Source organism: Bos indicus x Bos taurus, chromosome 11 (assembly GCF_003369695.1).
Source record: "Bos indicus x Bos taurus breed Angus x Brahman F1 hybrid chromosome 11, Bos_hybrid_MaternalHap_v2.0, whole genome shotgun sequence".
NCBI lineage: Eukaryota > Metazoa > Chordata > Mammalia > Artiodactyla > Bovidae > Bos > Bos indicus x Bos taurus.
Genome location: NC_040086.1, coordinates 25,261,565 through 25,270,200, shown reverse-complemented (window position 1 = coordinate 25,270,200; position 8,636 = coordinate 25,261,565). Strand labels below are relative to the sequence as shown.

The window sequence follows — 8,636 nt, the reverse complement described above, 5'->3', positions numbered from 1 at the left end:
TTGGAGGAGTTGCGGGCAATGCGGGGCAGGTGCGTCCCCACACTCAGGAACACCCATACATCACAGTGTCCCAGGAAAAACCTGTTTCTGCCCACATCACCCAGCAAGGAGCTTGACTCAAGATGAGTCCTGATTTAAGCTCCTAGGAGGAGCTCCCTCCTGCTGACGAGGGTGGTGGAAGCGTCCCCCAGGGCAAAGGGGCCCAGCTTTCCCATGTCATTCATGCACAGCTGTTGAATCATTGCACCTGCTGCAAAACCATCACAGCGCTTTCCCAGCAAGGGCATTGCTCTGCCGGGGCTCCACCATCCCCGGTCACATCATCTCAGAGAGGCCCCTGCACTGCTGACTTTGTTGCTTTGAGTGAGGCTTGGAATCCTCATGCCGGAGAGGAGTCCCTGTGAGGATGGTGGGTTTCATAAACCCTGGATTAGGATGGAAGATTTGAAGAATTTGGGAGATAGTGATATCCTGTAAAGATATAGAAAGAATCTCATTTGTACATGACTGAATGAACTGTTTTTCTCAGTAAGACTGGCTAAGATGCGATCAAATCTGGACAGGAGTGTCCTGAACGCACATGAGGGTCAGTGGCAGAGCCTCCATCCCCATCCAGCTCTGTCCCCTGGCTGTTCTGTAGAGCGGGGACACTGGGTGGAAGTCTGTTGAAATTATTTGGGCAAGAGATAGATGCTAGAGCAGAACTAGTGAAAGGTGGCTGGGGTCTGGACTATGTTAGAATGCAGCTGACAGGACTCTTGAGGGACTGAACCCATGTTCTGAGAGAAGAGATTCAAGGTCAATTCCAAGGTTTTGACCTGAGCAACTGAGAGCATGGAGTTAACCATTAACTGAGAGAGAGAATGAGTTTTGTCGAACATTTAAACTGCTTCAGCTGTCGAAAATCAGGAATGGCTGGAAGTGAGTAGGACGTCTATGGGGTCCCCCACCACCCACAGGGACCTCTGGCTCATTGCTCCACCCACTGCAGCCCTAGGTGGTCCCAAGAGCCCCTGTGGAGAAAGAAGGAGGCTCACCGTCTTGCCTCAGGGTGGGGGAAAGGCAGCAGCCAGAAGAGGTTTGCTCCCTGCCACCACCCCCCTCCACCCCCCCAGTCCTCCAGGCTGGCACAGGAGACCTGGGGCCCAGGTAGGGGGTGGCATTGGAACAGGAAGGGTGATGTGTGGGCCTCTGTCTGCAGACACCAACCTCTGGCCCACAGAGGCCCTTCCGCCTCAAACTGCTGCTTCCAGAGCCTCTGGAGGAAGTGTCCGCAGGAGTCTGGGGATGGTGCTTTGATTCTCCGGCCACAAACCCTGTAGGCCTGGCTGACAGAGGAGAGCCTGTGCACCCGGTCAGGCCAGCGCCTGGGGACGCACAGCCAGAGAGGCTGTGAGGGTGGCTTTGTGCGGCTCTCAGTTTGTCCCTGGCCAAGTCTCCCTGCCAGGAGAGGCCCATTTGGCTGCCAAAGCTCCTGAACTCAGGTTACCTGAGGAAGCAGCCTTGCAGCCCATCTGTTTGTCATTGCTTTCCCTGCCTTGGGCCTGCTTGACTCAGGGGCCAAATGCCCTGTCCCCCCACCATATCAACAGAGATGAGGGACAAGAAGCCAGCTCTGTGCAAAGAACCAGGAAGACCACCCTTTGTGCAAAAATGGGTTCCAGGGAATCTCTCCAGACCCACAAAGCCTGTTTTTCTGGGGGAGAGGCCCTGGACCCCACATATTTACAGAGCTCCCCTGGTGTTCTGACAGGGTCAGGAACCCCATGCTCCCCAAATTACGTGGAGAGACACCAAACTTAAAGAGAGTCAGAGATGTGACACGGGACAGGCAACAAGTAAGGGAACGTGACCTGATTGTCTGAACACAAGAGAATCCCGGATATTTGTGGGGTCTCATGGGGCCATTGGCAGAGTTTGAGCCTAAAACAAGGATAAAGCCCTAGAGAGGGGATGGCTGCACATGCTCAGACAGAGGCCGGAGCAGGATTCCAGAAGCCAGCACCAGAGAGGCCTCATGGAGGTGCCCCACACCCAGGAATGGGGATTCGGGAGATTCTGCTTCTCACGATGAATGCTTTGGGCACATGGCTCACAACCCAGCTCTGCCTCTGAAGAGTGGAATCCTCACTGCCAGCTCAGCTACATCAGTGATGTTTCCTGAGCCCCAGGTAGGGAGGCAGGATGTGGGAGGATGGAACTAGGGACGGGATGTTCTGGGGGTGAAGGAAAATGGGGCCCCCTCTGGCCTTCATGGGACGAGCCCTGGAGCTGGTCGCTCAGCACTCCATGAGTTGCTCCTCCTCCTGTGAACTCTTAACCTCGGTCTGGAGAAAGGTGATCTCTGACAGTGGAGGCTGGCCTGCCCAGAAATACATTAAATAAATAAATGTGCTCTGCCCAGATTTTATCTCATCAGGATTCCAGAGCATAAGACAGATGGCCTCATGTCTGGCTTGGAGGTGTAATTCACTCTCTCAGGTGAGCCCACAGCCTGGGGGTGTGTTTGGGAGAAGAGAGGAGGATGGCTTGAAGCTTGTGGAGTTTGCAGACTTGGGGGCTGGGTGGGCCCCAGAACTTGGCGCCAGACTGAGTGCACAGACTTCTAGAAACACCCAGCCTTCCCTGGGGCCTGCTCAGTGATGAAAACAAAACCTAGAGCCTTTAATTCAGGGAGTTTATTCCTGAGACTTTATTCTAGGGGCATACATATCATATGTGTGAAGACAGCTATAGGGTTGTTCTGCACTGTTATTTATAAGCTTGAAAAACTGAAGACAGCCTAAACAGCCAATGAGAGGGGATTGGTTAGATAAATTATGAACCATCCAAAAACTAAAATGCCTTTGAAAGATGGTGCTGAGACTCTGCTGTTGGTCCAGTGGTTAAGACTCCATGGTTCCAATGCGGGGGCATGGGTTCAATCCCTGGTTGGGGAACTAAGATCTCACATGCTGGGTGGCCAATAAATAAATAAAATAAAAGTTGATGCCACAGAAGAACAGTTAATAACTCAGAGATAAATTTAAAGCATAGTAAGCAGAAAAACAAAAGGCTGATGAGTATAAAAATCAATCTGATTTAGAAACTATGTCAATTCATTCAAAATACTGGAAGGATACACACCAAAACAGTCTTTGGCTTCTTTTAGCAGAGCACAGCTAAGAAACCTGGGACAAGTTATACTAGAGTTAGTAAACCCTATAGGGGGACAACAGGAACAGAAACACAGCACCTAGAGGACTATGAAGCCAACCAGGGGACGTCCTTCGTGGTCCAGTGGTTTCGACTTTGCACCTGCAGTGCAGGGCGCACACTGGGGAACTTAGATTCCACATGCTGTGGGGGGCTGCCAAAACCCACCCTCCCCCCAAAATCACCCAGGCTTCCTTCAGCAATGGTGTCAGGCTCCCCCCAGAGACTCCCAGGTCCTGCCCACCCTCTGAAGAGCCATGAGGGACAGAGGCCGTGAATCTCTGCAAAGTTTTTGGTGTCTCCCGTCAATGCATACTCATTAAATTGTATTAATGGGAACAAAAGTAACAGGGAACAGCAGAGCAGGGCTTTACCATATTTGCTGCACTTTCTGAGACCTATAGAAATTTCCGGGCTTTCGGGTGTACCCCCTCCACCCACCTAGTGTGACTGACTGTCTTTGGAGCCTGGCTGGAGGCTGAAGCCAGTGCTCCCTGGCTGGGTCTGGCTCCTTCTTCTGCCACACAGCTGCTCCTCTCAGCTTCTCAGAAGCATCCTGGAGCCCAGGGGGAACTGTGAGCAGCTGAGCAAAGGGAGGCTGGGAGGGGTAGTTGTCCTGGGCTTGGTGGGCATTGCACTGCCTGTTCAGAGCCCCCTGGGGGCTCCCAGCACCTGGCATGGGGCACCACGCCCTCTTGTAAGTTCCTTCACAGAGGATTTCCTTCCAGTCCATCCTTGTGGCCTCTTGGGGAAGATACAGAATAGGGATTATGCTTTCCTTCTTCACACAGGGCATCCTAGTCTCAGAAGGGCAGAAAGGGCTTGTTTGAGGCTGGCAAGGTGTGAGAGGCAGGACAGGATCCAGAACTCCAAGACACACCTTGAGTTCTCTCTCCACCATCCAGTGTTGCTAAAGCACAGGCCTATACAGGACACTTGACATCTGTTGTCATGAACCTTTGAGGTTAAGGGACTCTGCTGTGACAGCCTTCTCTGGGCTGGAAGACAAGGGAATGGAAGAGGGGCAGGGGCAGGGTTCTATCTCCCGGCCAGACTGTGGGTAAGGAGCGTGTTCTAGAGTTCCATCTGTCCCATTGTTTTAGGTGCTGAGGGTCCAAGGTTGACCAAGCTATGACTCTTCTTCTAAGGGTTTCACAGTCCCTTGGGGCCAACAGATGGGCAGAGTTAACAAGCATATGGCAAGGAAATCCTGTCATTTGGGACAACTTGGGTCAACCTGGAGGGCATTATGCTAAGTGAAATCAAGCAGACCCAGAAAGACAAATACTGCATGATCTCACTCATATGTGCAAGTTTAAAAAGTCCAACTCACGGAAGCAGAGAGTAGAATGGAGGTTACCAGGGGCTGGGAGGTGGGAGAAATGGGGAGATGTTGATCAAAGGGTTCAAAGTTTCAGACACACAGTATGAATAAGTTCTGGAGATCTAATGTATAGTACTAGACTAGAGTTAATATCCCCTGGAGAAGGAAATGGCAACTCAACCCAGTATTCCTGCCTGGGAAATCCTACTGACAGAGGAGCCTGGGGGGCTACACTCCATGGGGTCGCAAAAGAATGAGACATGGCTTAGGGACTAAACCACCACTGCCATAGTTAGCATTATATTATATTATAAACTTGAAATTTGCTAAAGGAGTAGCTCTTAATTGTTTTCACAAAGGAAAAAAAAGGTACTACGTGAAGTAATATGTGTTGAGTGCCTTGGTTGTGGTAATCATTTCACAATGGACATGTAGAGCAGAACATCGTGGGGCTTCCCCAGTAGTCCAGTGGTTGAGAATCCATCTTCCAATGCAGGAGACACAGGTTGGATCCCTGGTCAGAGAACTAAGATCCCACACACTCAGGGGAGCTAAGCCTGCATACTGACTGAAGTCCATGGGCTTTAGAGCCTGCGCAGTGCAACTAGAGAGAAGCGCTAGGGCCTAAATGAAAGAGCCCCCATGCTGCAACTAAGACTCAATGCAGCCAGATAAATTAATTAACTAATTTAAAACAAACACAAAAAATCACACTGTACACCTTTAAATATATGAAATTCTTACTTGTCAATTATATGTCAGTAAACCTGGATGAAAGGAAAGACGGGACAGAGGAAGGAAGGAATTAAAGAAAGAAAGAAAAATAAAATGCCTCTCTACTACACAGATTTGTTGAGTGAAATGAATAAGACAATGTCAATAAAAGCTGGTCACACAATAGCCTATGAAAAGTAAGTGCTCCTCAGGAACTTTCTGTTTAATTTTGCTGTGAACCCTAAAACTACTCTAAAAAAAAATAAAGATAAAAAAAAAACTTACTTAAGATAAGCATGTGACATGGCAGACAGAGAAGACATCCTGGAGGAAGTGACATTTGAATAAACTGGTGAGCCAGTTTATTCAATTATAAACTGGACCTTGAATAAACTGGTGAGCCAGATTTCAACAGGTAGGGAAGGTGGAAAATGCTTTCGGATAGAGATAGTGGTTTGCTGAGGAGGGAGCAGGAAGACCACTATTACCAGCTGGCTACTGGGGTGTGGAGCACATGGCCTTGATTTTGGGATCATCACTGGAATGTGACACTCCGAGAAAGTAGAAAGTGAGCAGAAAGGCAGGTTGAGAAGAGAACCCTGGGACACACAGCCATGTTGGAGGTGGGATAGAAGAGCACTAGGAAGGGCTGAGGAAGAGGACCCGAGAGGCAGAAGGACGACCAGGGGAGTGGGCTGATGCAAGATTTAAGAAAGAGCAAAGTGGAAAATATCAAACATCGCTAAGAGGGCCAGGGACAGCAGTGCTAAGAAGGGCCCAAGTGTTGGCAAGAGTTCAGTCCCAGGTGGGGACTGGGTGGTGGGGTGGACAGGGAAGAGGTCAGGAGGTGCACGTCTTTCTGTTTCTTAAAAAAAGTACTTATTTATTTAGCTGTCCTGGGTCTTATTACAGCGTAGGGGGTCTTTTTTAGTTGCAGCATGTGGGGTCTAGTTCCCTGACCAGGTTGAACCTAGGGCCTCTATGCCTCAGGAGCACTTAGTCTTAGCCACTGGACCACCAGAGGGAAGCCTCAGCGTAGGACTTTCTGATTGCTACGTAACAAATCACTGCAAACTGAATGGCTGAAACAGTAAAGCTTCATCCTCTTACATTTCTAGAAGTCCAAAGCCCCAAATCAGTCTCACAGACTAACATCAAGTTGTCAGAGGGCTGGTTCTTCCCTGAGGCTCCAGGGAAGAACCCATCTCCTCGCCTTCTTCAGCCTCTAGTGGCCACCTGTATTCCTCGGTTTGTAGTCCCTTCCTCCATCTTCAAAGGGCATCACTCTAATCTCTGCTTCTGTCATCTCCTCACCTTCTACTCTTTGATCTGCCTCTCTCTTAAAGGACCCTTGTGATTACATTAGACCGATCAGAATAACCCATGATAATCTTCCCATCTCAAGATCCTTCATTTAATCACGCATGCACAGACCTATATGAGGGCAGATTCCAGGGACTGGGACACAAACACACTGTGGAATTGAAAGGCTTTATCCAGCTTCCCATTGTTCAGGTAGCAGGGGCTTAAGGTGGAGGAAGAAGAGGGAAGGGAGAAGGTAGGTGGAGACAATTCACTGGAAAACAAGTGAAAAAGGAAGGAGGGATGGGACAGAGTCATTCAGCGGAAGACCCAGCCTGGTTGGAGGGAAGTGGCTTTTAGGATTTTTCTTCCTGATCCTGTTGCATCTCCTCTCCCTCCTTCCCAAAGCCTAACGGGAAAATTAGAAACATGACCCACGCTGTTGATTCCATAAGACACTGCTTCCGCTCACTCATTGTACCTACCCACCCAGGGGTCTTCCAAGCTACATGAGTTGAAATCTGCATTTTCTAAAGATTTACATTGTATTTCCAATAGCAGATTCTCCTTAATTAAAAAAAAGAAAAGCTGATTATATTATTAAATCTTCCAAGTTCAGATATTAGTGTCCAGCTTAGAAATGTGACAATTTAATTCACTTTCCTCAATCTCCACATGCACTGAAAAATCCCCTCTGAAAAAGTTTTCTTGCTGTGCAACTGATTTTCCTTCTTCAGCTGACTTTACATGTAGCTTAATTTTTTCCCCAGCTTTTCTGAGATATAATTGACAAGGGATCTACATTTTTAAACCACAAGGAAAAAGAAACCCAGAGCTACCAAGAATAATATTTTATTGACTTGGAACACATTTTGGAATCTGTATTTTTAACCAACTAGGTGATTTTGATGATCAGACAGTTTTAGGTATGTGGGTTTTTTTTTTTTTTTTTCCCCTCCGCTTTCCTCTTTCTCTTCCCTTCAGTAAACTGTTTTTCAACTTTGTTTTTCAGTGAAAACCATTTCCTCCTCACCGTGGACTTGATCCAGAGGCTGCGCCCATCTCGCCCACGTCAACAGTCCTGTGTCCTTGGCGGAGGACAGTGCTCTCATTCTGGGCCTTTCCCTTCTTCCTCAGCCAAAGCCCAGTCCCTGCACCTCTGCGCAGCTACAAACAGGCTGAGTTCCCCGCAGCAGGGAAGGCCCCCGTCGGCTGTCGTTCTCAGGGGTGAGGGGAACCCGACACTTTCTCTACATTTTCCCCAGCGCAGCCAGCTCTGTCCCAGGCCTTGGGGGTTCCAGGGTTGAGGCAGAATCCAGCCACCCCTAACCTACAGAGCCAAAACAGTCCTGAGTGAACCTGCAGAAATGTGAAAGCTGGGCATTTCTGGGCATTCCCAAGAACAGTCTTCCTGTGAGAGGGCATGAGTTGATTTGGGACAGAAGGCACTCGGTGGCCCAGGAAGGCCGCATTGGGCAGGGTTTGGGGGGAGCCTCGTGCTGAGTGGAAGGGGCTCACAGAGCCTCTCTGGTTGGGTGGGATCAGCTGCTCCAGCCAGGAGCCACCTGGCCCAGCTTTGGGAGATGTGGAGAATGGATTTCACAGTGGTTTAGATGGGGCCATGGCACTGAAACAGCTGCAGGAGGGGGCACAGCTGGCGCGGCCCCTACCCCTTCCTGCAGAGCTGCTCTGGAGGAAGGCCCCCTCCCCAGAGGGAGTGAGAGGGTCCCACTTGCTGTGGTTCCAGGGGCCATGAGATGGTACCGCTAAGCTAAACCCCTGATTTTGAGTGCACCAGTTGGCCTTTATTAAAATAAAACCCCATTGTCACTTATTCCAGTGGCTCCCAAACCTGGATAAACATCAGGATCACCCAGGATGTTTATTAGAAATTAAAAGATTGATAAAAATAATGAGTTTGGGAACCCATTCAAGACCTATCAAATCAGAAGCTCTTCAAGGAAGGCTGAGGCAGGAATTGGTATGAATCAGCTTAATCAGATTGCTTTTAAAAAAAACTTATTGCACTATAGTTGTTCTATGAAACTATAAATGATAAACTATAATGATGCTATGTTAGTTTCTGCTGTACAGCAAAATG

The 8,636-nt window shown here is 49.0% G+C and overlaps 1 long non-coding RNA gene across 1 annotated transcript; it reads left to right on the top strand.

The window, feature by feature from the left end:
* Positions 1 to 774: 774 nt before the first annotated feature.
* Positions 775 to 8,369, top strand: LOC113901142. The gene is made up of 3 exons (XR_003513329.1): positions 775 to 2,171; positions 2,405 to 2,481; positions 7,548 to 8,369. It is a non-coding gene; the product is annotated as an uncharacterized LOC113901142 (long non-coding RNA).
* Positions 8,370 to 8,636: the final 267 nt, after the last annotated feature.